Below are 9,816 nucleotides of genomic sequence, written 5' to 3'. Positions count from 1 at the left end.
ACCGAAGATCCTGATACCTGAAAACAGAACAGTAGCCTCGTGCTGGGAAACCCGAGAGTGTACTGTGCTCAGGAGTCCCGCCTTGTCCCGTGCTCAAAACGTGGGGAAGGGGGACCCCCGGCTAAAACATCCTGACTTATCATTGTGAACACTTCTTTCTTGTGAACCCTATCCCACACTCTTTTTTTTGTATTTAGTTGTAAGGATTGGCAATCGTTTAAAACATTTTTTTGTATTAATCTAGGCCCCTTTCATTTGTCCCAACACCACTAGGATTGCCTTATTTTCATTTGATTGTCGACGCTTGCTCCCATCTTAGATTTAGGTTTAGATTAGGCGTTTTTCCAACCTGCATAAAGTTTAATAAACACCCTTGAACTGTGATTACTTGTGTCCGTCTTTACTGTTGCCACCATGAGTTCCTTACACAGCCTATAACAAGTAAACATGTAACCTCGCCTATACACTGCACAGGAAATGTTAAGGTACGGAAGCATATCTGCACAGTGTTGTGTGGGCCTTTAGACGATTAGTTCAATAGGGAAGTGTGTGGGTTTTCTTAGGTGTTTTGTAAAGCCCTTTTGTCACTATTTTAAACCACTTATTTGCATTGTGGACGGTGTGAGGGTGAACGTCTGGCCTCATTTTGGCCGGCCGCCTGCCTGCACTCACTGATCGGCCAATGGTTATTTCATCTCGAGTTAGAAGGCTGGTCTACTAATGGACCCAATCTCTCCAGAGAGGGTGGGATGGAAGCTGAGGGTTCATTCCTTCACCATTTTAAATTAAAAGCACTTAAACATAGGACAGATTGTTGGTCCAACTAAAAAGAGGCAGCGTGGACCCGCTCTTAACCGTACCCTGCTTTTCCATGAGCCTCACACCTGCTGGGTCAGGAGAAGGAGAGTTGTGCTGTGCTCTGGAAATGCCCAGTACACGGGAGAGTAAATGTCTCCCTCTTCCTAGCTTACTCCATCTCTGCTGTCTTGAATTTCTGTCGTTGCTCTTGCTCTTTCATTTCGTGCTCACCTCCTCTAACAGCGGCCAGTCTCCTGTTATTCACGTTGTGTTGCTCCCTTTCTCTCCCCTCTATAGCTTCTCACTACCTTTGTTGCTCCTGTAACCGCCTGGTTCCTTTCTGCCCTACTCCCCTTCAGCGAATGCTTCATTTGTATGGCACTGGCAGCTCTTTCCCATCTGCCGGTCCATAAGCAGGTGATAAGGACCGGTCACCCAGGCCCTTGAATGTACAGAGCCTGATTACTGCACATCAGTGTAGGGAGACGCGCCCCTGCTGTTTGCTTTTGGGGTACTGAGTGCAGATGCAGCACAAGCAACCTGGAGGGCTTTTCTTTAATTTAATCAAAGGTGTAGAGCATGCATTGTTTTACGATTCTAATGAAACCTTGTTTTACAAATACTGTACTACAGCATGGACGTTTTTACTTGTGTGCAACCATACATCCTAAGGTTTTGAAATGTTCTTTTCCCACTACGTCTTTGAGTATATCTCACTCCATGCAGTGAAATAATTTGCATTTTGTCAATTCTCTGGACTGGCCTCAAACTTACTGGACTGCTGAGAGATCAGACACACTTGCAAGGGTATCATCCATTGGCATCCTGCCTTTGGGAGTCGAAACTTTGCCACAGCATATGAGACGGAGAGAGGGAACAAAGGGACCATGAACGGAAAGGACCAAAGAAAGGCAATTAAAAAAAATAAAAGCTCTGTAAAGAAAGACTGCATCCCACAAAAGTTGCTCTTCCCAGGTAACTGTAATGAGCACCAATGATGGATGTTTTTTTTCTTGGCGAACTAGACAACCTGTGAATCCAGTGATTGCCCTACTGCTTGGCTTCCCTCTTCTCTCTGAAGTGCAGTAGCTTGTGGGTGCAGTATTTATGCCTCAAGTTGTAGCTGCAAAGCAGCCAACCCTAGGTTCAGGCATAGTGTACCCAGCTCCTAGCCTGGAGAGCTGCCAGACCCCACATTCCTCGCCCAGCGCCTCTGCATTCCAATATTCATGCTCTAATTTTGTCAAGAGGTTCCTGCCGAGAACATGGAGATCGTGCAAGGAGAGAGCCCTTGGCATTGCGGCCGAGGGCTAAAGGGTGGGATTGCCAGCACTACCTATTGGACCTTTTTGAGGAATGCTCAACCCATGAGACCGTAATAAGGACTGTGGGGTTCGGAAGAAGGAGTAAAACACGTTTTGGACATGTTAACTCTCTTTTAATGAAATGATAAAGAAAAGGCCCATCTATCCCCAGTGCTAAGGTTTTTCCTTGCCTGACTAAAAAAACTCAGGGTGCTCGTTTGTCGTCAGGAAGTCCAAAATAAATGCCGTCCATCCAAACCCAACTCTGTCTGACCCTACCACTTATATGAATAATAAGGTCGGCCAAAAGAATCATCTCCTGGTCATTTCCCTATATGCCTTCTTTATTTATTTCTTTGTTTCTTCTGTCTTTTTCTCAGGGATTTTATCGTGTTTCCTTTAATGCTCGTGATACCAGTGTCTCTGATGTAATGGCCTATTCCTTGTGCTGCTCTTCTCTGAGACTCGGCGTTTCCTTCAGGAGCTCTTGTAGCTCCTCCCAACTCTTCAGGGGTTTTATATTTTCTCTGGTTTGTTTAGAATGTGTCTCCTTGATATTTTGGAGAAAAGGAGACGTGGGCTAGATAGCCTTTGTGTGTGGGCCGCACACCCTTAATTCCCAGTGAGGGTTATTTAGATTCTTAAAGTTCATTAAATAAATCAATAAAGCCTTTAATGCTGTTTTTAGATCATAAAGTTTTAATCTTCGAACTTGGTTACTTTCACCTAATTTCTAATTTGCACCAACGCTATTTGAAGCAAACGTGATTGATTGGCCAATGCATTTCGGATAGTTATCCTTCGTCGGGGCCTTGTCTAATTCCTGTTTTCCACTGTACATATTATGCAACATGGTCACAATTAGTATTTTCATTGGTCAACATTTTAACATTATAACATATTGCTAGGTTACCCGCAAGGGAGAAACGCACAGCATAAAAAGATACATATAAGAAAATACAAAGAAAATACAACAATTAATCTCTTTTCATTGTCTTCTATTAACGATTCTTATTGTTAGTCCTGTCACCACTGCACAGTGCGGTTCATGCTATTATAGTGATGGCAGATCTTATATCTGATAGCCATGCTGAATGCCTGTCTCCACCTGCACCGGCAGAATGGTGCCGTGATTGCACAGTGCGGTTCATGCTATTATAGTGATGGCAGATCTTATATCTGATAGCCATGCTGAATGCCTGTCTCCACCTGCACCGGCAGAATGGTGCCGTGATGCAGTTGAAGGTTTTAGAAATTGTGTGAAGTGTGCTTTGTAATACTTGGGCTGAAGTACTTAGTGGGCTGCTTTACTAGGGGACCATATTTTGTTTGCAAGTACGACTTGAATCAGTTTTTCTCTGCATGTACTTGCGCTCAACGGACACTACATATCCCAGCTACCTTTGTAGTTCTAAAGCCGTATTTATTTAGTCCGCAGGCGCGAACGGCCCGGTTAGTTCTGGTTTGTTGCCGGTGCGCGGAGGGGCGCTACCTGGTGAGTTCGTTTACACGTATCTGCAACATTTCATTTATGTTTCAGTTATGTCTGCCCACTCCTCCTGTACATGCTCAGACCTTATCTCGTCTATTCAGTGAAATAGACGGAGAAGGCTGGCGATCAGGTGCAGTGAGGCTCTCACTGATGACCGTCGGCTTTAGGAGCGAGCCTGTGTCAACCCTTCTCCGGCTCTTTTATTGTTCAGTCACCAGCAGTGGATACCTGTGTCCTGCTGGGGGAGCTGCGTATGGGACTATTAAATACTCTGTCCCTACGTCAGCATGACTCAGAGGGCATGGATCTGTTGCTGGTTGCCAAACTAGATATTTTGGCACTTACTGAATCATGGTTGGACCTTATGGTACCATCAGAAGCTCTGACAGCTGCTCCACCTGGTTTTGTTCTGCTTACAGCAGACCGATCCTGTGGGAGAGGGGAGGGGAGTTGCCATGCTCTTAAATACATCTTTACAGCATCACACCATGACACATGAATACCCCACGGAATGTGAAAGTTTGGTGGTGACATTAAAATTCACGGACAATACTTCCATTACCTTAGTTCTTCTTTATAGACCCGCAAGATCTCTCCCCTTATTCGAAGAACAGTGTGTTAATTTATTAAACTCAATTACTAAACTGAATGCACTGGTACTGGTTATGGGAGACTTTAACTACTGGTTCGATGTTCCATCGGATACCACTATTGAGTCCCTCATAAACGCCACTGACGCCATGGTTTATGCTCAAATGGTGGATTGTACTACCCACAATGCCGGTCTCATTCTAGACTGGCTGTTGGTTCATCATCTCACATTGCAGAATCATTGTCGCCCTGTATTTGTCAGATCATTTTCTACTCACATTTGACCTTAGCCTCCTGACTCCCCCTGCTAGAGTAGATTTGAATCCCAGAGCCTAGGTTTGCATGCGCAACATGAAAAAGTTGACTCTTGACTCTTGAAAATTTCTCTCCAATCTTAGTTCAAAATATGGGTGCTTTGGACGATGTCAATGGTGCTAGCGATCTTGCCATTCATATAACCAAAGCCTTGGCAGACACTACTGATCAATTAGCACTCCTCAAGAAGCGTCTTTTAAAAACAGAAAACACTCATAATTGGTTCAACAACATCTTAGTCATTAGGACGGAAAAGCATGTTGCAGAACGCCACTGGCGCAAAGACCGTTCCAGCGCATCGATGACCAAATACAAATCCCTGACAAAAAATACAAGAAGGCGTTGATTAAAACTAAATCTGAGATCTATAACCGCCGGATCCAGAATGCCAAATCTAGTTCCAAGGAATTGTTCTCAATCCTACGGGAGTTTAAAAGCAAACCCTCTTCCCGAGTGGGGCCCATCAAGGATAAGGAATGGGGCCAGTCAATCCATAATATTTTTGCCAACAAGGTGGGGTCTCATGAGACTAACATTCAACGGATTAAGGAGAGCCGCCAAGTGAGGCTACTCCCCATGTTTTTGACTTTACCCCTTGCTCTGAAACATTTATTAAACAGACCATTGCTGAAATGAAATCCATGTCTTGTCAAACCGATATTTGTCCATCCACCATGTTTATAGAGTGCAAAGATATCCTCGCTCCCTGGGTAACCAAGTTTGTCAACTGCTCCTTCGCAGAGGGTAGTGTTCCCTTATTTGTGAAGGAGGTTTGGGGGATCCCTCTGCTTAAGAAGAAATCCTGAGACCCACTCATTTTGGACAATTATCCTATTACCAATGTACCCTTCCTGCTGAAAATTGTGGATGAGGTGGCACACTCACAATTTCAAATGTTCTTTGAGGGTAATGATATCCTTTTGCCTTGTCAATCCGGTTTCCGGAAAGGGCATGGTACTGACACCACCATGCTTGACCAATAGACAAACCTTTTATTGAACATGGACCAAGGACAATTATCCATCCTGATGCTGTTTGATCCAGCGTCAGCTTTTGACCTTGTGGACCATGGTTTACTCAAAGGCAGATTAAGGTCCTTGGTCGGGTGTTCCCCTAAAGCAGCTGGCTGGATTGCTACCTTTCTGGGCCCCAGAAACTCCAGGGTAAACATAGGCGAAGTTTGCTCAGACCCCTCTCCTGTCACCTGTGGGGTCCCCTAGGGATCTTGTATCTCGCCTACTCTGTTCAATGTTTATTTGATCCCTTTTCTGCTCCTGTTAATCAGCCTTGATGTTTACGTGGCCAATTATGCTGACGTTACATAGGTGACTGTTAAATTGTCAGCTTCTTATAATGAGTATGCAGAAAAACTTAATGCCATTTATAAAGCCATCCATTCCTGGATGGCAGCAAATTATTTAGCCTTAAATGCCAAAAAAACAACTTGACATCAAGTTTGAGGTCCCTGCCAGTAGATTATGGTCTTTTCTTTCTCCTGGGTACATTAATCCCAGTGGTAGAGAGGGTAAAAACCCTCGGCATAGTCTTGGACGCTGTCCATTTTGTATCGGGTCGCATTGATTCGGTCTGCGTGTGGGTTGATCACAAAGCTTCTCTGGAACATCTGCCCTTTTCCTGCGCATGAGAACTTAGCCATGCTGGCTTCTGTTCTCATTAATACACGCTTGGATTACTGTAACAGCTTGCTCAGTGGTTGTGCTCACTCTTCTATAGCAGCCTTACAGGTCTCCCAGAATGGGACAGTGAGGGCAGTTTCAGGGCGCAGCCTTAACTGGTTACCTGTCATGCTCCTAAAGTTCTGATCCTCACACATACATGTGTGACGAATACAGCACCCCGGTACCTAGGAGCCCGCCTTAAACTCCATACTACTTCCCGTCCACTTGGGCCCCAGTACCGCTTGAGGCTAGTTACACCCAGATTCAAACGGTTAAAGGCTGGTGGACGCAGCTTCAGTGTACAAGGTCCTGATCTCTGGAATTTGCTTCCGCTTGAGCTTAGAATTGTGGACACCACAGTTAACTTTAAAAAGGAGCTGAAGACATTCCTGTACAACCTTCCGCCCGACTAGGGTTAAGGACCTTGGGGTGTTTTCTTCGTTCCTATTTGAGTTCTGTTTTGGATTCCCCCCCCCCCTCTCACATCACTCTATTGATATCTGTTTTGGCTGTTTGTCTGTGTTTTTCATGTGCGCGCCCTGGGGTCTACGTGTGTGTGTGGCGTGATGATATAAGAATTTTTAATAAATAAATGATGTTCACTTGACAGTCTAAATGCAGAACACATGGGACACTGTCTCGGAGTGCTCTACCCACTCTTTAACTTTGAGTTCTGGTAATCTTCTCCGCCTTTCCTAGGGTTCTCTTTTCCACTTTCTTTGTTTCCCAACCAGCCCCTTTCGTTACTTTCTTTGATTACTTTGCATCTCCAGTTATGCTGGTTTATTAGGGAAACGTTGCCTTCCTTGCTTTCATACGTTCCACTTCTTACATCTGGTTGCCCCAGCGGCCTCCCAACCTTTCCGTTTACCCCTTTACCTGTGTTTCTCCAGGGTGAGCTCGCGGGGCTCAGCATTTGCTCTGGTAATTGGTTTGGCTTTCTGCCGCCTTTGTCTCTGGCTCCGCTTGTGTATCGTTCTCGGCATCTCAGTGAGAGGTTGCGTTTCACAGATGCTGGGAGTGGTCAGTGTTAGGGAGAATTCTCTTTAGGCTGAATTTCCTAACCTAGTGAGTACCTCAGCAGCTTTGCTGGATTTCTGGAGTTTGTTTTTTCTCCTGCCAAGAGTGAGACTCTTTTTCTCCCACTCTTGGACATGATTTATGGTGTTCCTTTGACTGCTAATGTGTTTTATGGGCTATGGGGTCCTTTACTCCATAGGGTCTCATGTGTTTTTACTATGTGTGTTACACAGCACCCTCCATGCAGTGACACAGGGGTGTCATAGTGACACCCCACCATAGACTCCATACGCTGGCACTGACTACTGTCTCTCAGGGCATGTAAAGTCACCATTGGCTTTACTAGTCCCAAATTATTAACAGAAACCGGTACAAACCATCATATTGTGGACGTACTGGTCGGGGCAATTCTATTGCCCCGGGGTCTGTTCGTCGAGGGGGCACGTCTCCGTCCCCCCCTAATCGAGTTTTGGCTGGTGGCAGTGGATACTACTTTTTATATTCGACCGGACCGCGAATATATCCCTATGGGATTTTCCCATTGTTTGAGGCTACCAACTTTAATTATTTAATTCTCATAGCCTCGAACATACCGCTGGTTTATTTATTTAATATTAATTTGCCGGTTGGTATTTTTTGCCAGGACTCGATTCTAAAATGGCGTTTGTGTTCTCTTCTGTGACTCCAACCCGAGTCGAGCCCTTTGTTCCACTTTTGGCGGGCTTCTCCACAGAAGCCTCCAAAAGTGGTGCCACTCTGTCTGGGTACCACGGGGGATGTGGGAAGGGGTTTAGGCACCTTGGACTGAGTTACCTTGGTAACTCAAGTCGCACTCTTTTGTGATTGGCCCAAGTGGTGAGCCGGCCGGCTCACCACTTAGCATGTTTGATTGACAGCTAGGCTGAGTGAATGGGGGTGTGCTGCATAAAAGCAGGGCTTTGGGGACTGGAACTTCAGAAGTCGCCACAGGACCTGAGAATCCGACGAGGGAGAAGCTGAGCCGACCTACCACGACGACACCACCGGTGAAGCCCTGCGGAACCGACTCACCACTTCCCGACGACAGAGAAGATCTCCCGGCTGGAGAGGTTTCTTCCCCTGACTGGTGGGCACAACCAGTTTACCTTCTTTTTCTCGCATCCCAGGACGTCTTGTGGTCTAATTGCCCGTGCCAAGCACCCCGGCAACCGGATAGCCACTTACCACTGGACCGCGAATAAAAGGACCGCTCCTTTTACCCGAGAACTCCGTGGCTGGTTTCTTCCATGGCAGTGCAATGGACTCCTGTCCTCCTCCCCGACGAGAGCCTCTCTTCCCCCGGACGAAGCACCGACTTGCATCCGCTGCCAGGAACTGCCCCCGCTGGAGTATTCTCGCCACTTTAAGGTACCGTGTCCGCCAGGCCTCCTTTTCTAAAGATTGCTACAAGGTAATAATAATCCCTTAACCTTCTGGACTGGGCTGGCCGCCTTGACCATCTAACTGGTCCCTTTCTTTGGTCCAACTCTTTCTGAACCTTTGCAAGACTCTTGTGCACTTCAACCGTGTGACCTTGGACACATTTCGTTCTGATCCTCTTAAAGTGGATCCAGCCTTCTGAACTCTTACTTCACGCTTTTACTTTGACTTCCTCTCTTGTTGTGTTCTTGTGAAAGTGTTGGGATCTGTTTCAAATTATACTCTGCTTTTCTCTCCCTTTTTAAAACGAATTATTAGAGTGCCATCTGCGTTAAGTGCTCATCGCTGTCTGAAAATAAGTGGTGCTTTACTTAAGACTTGTCTAATATTCTTTTAAGAGAGTGTATATCTTTTAGTGACCGTGTTTTTGAACTGCTTAACATTAGTGCCTGTGTGTTTTTACTAGATTTGGTTTTAAATAAATAATATCTCTTTTACACCAAGCTCTGGCCAGTGTTTACTTGTTCTACTGTGTCCTCTTGTGAATACTCTGTATACTGCCTAACTCTTCTTGAGGGAAGTCTGACTGCTCAGCCACAGCTACCAAGTGAATCCGTGTGGTACAGACTGCTACCAAGTGGGTTTACTGCCAAACACCTGTAGTCCTAAATCTTTTGCAGTGGTCCCAGAGGGAACTGCACAGGTTTCTGCCTAACAGTCAGTGCTCCCTGTGGTAATGGTCTCGCTATTGTTCACCGGGCTCCTGGCCCACCATAGTAGGACTGTGGTCATGCCACCACATCGGACAGGTTTTCTCTCCCTGCTTTTGCAGTGTTTTCCCCCTTGTCTTCGTTGCTGGTTCTCTGTCATCTCAGACTGGCTTCCTGAAGCTTTCCAACTGCTGTGGGCTCTGCGGCTTCCTCCAGTTCCGCCTCTCCAGAGCGTGCTTACATCAGGGAGCTTCCCATGCACACCGCTCTCCCTCCCGTCTTGAGATCCACTTGTTTCAGTTAAATACAAATCTTTCCTTAAAGACTCTTTCCCTTTGTTTGATCCAACTGTGTCTGAAGCAACCTAGAAGGATGACACAGTATCCTTCAAAGAAGGCAGTCACATATATGCAGATATGATGGGTGGCATAGGGTGTTTCCTGTGGGAACAGGAGTCCTTGTGTCTAAGAGGGGAGTCACTACCAGTGAGGTCCCACTTGCCCAGACCC

Source organism: Ambystoma mexicanum, chromosome 4q (genome assembly GCF_040938575.1).
Source record: "Ambystoma mexicanum isolate Mex_15411 chromosome 4q, UKY_AmexF1_1, whole genome shotgun sequence".
Taxonomy (NCBI): domain Eukaryota; kingdom Metazoa; phylum Chordata; class Amphibia; order Caudata; family Ambystomatidae; genus Ambystoma; species Ambystoma mexicanum.
Note: the sequence above shows the minus strand (reverse complement) of the source record.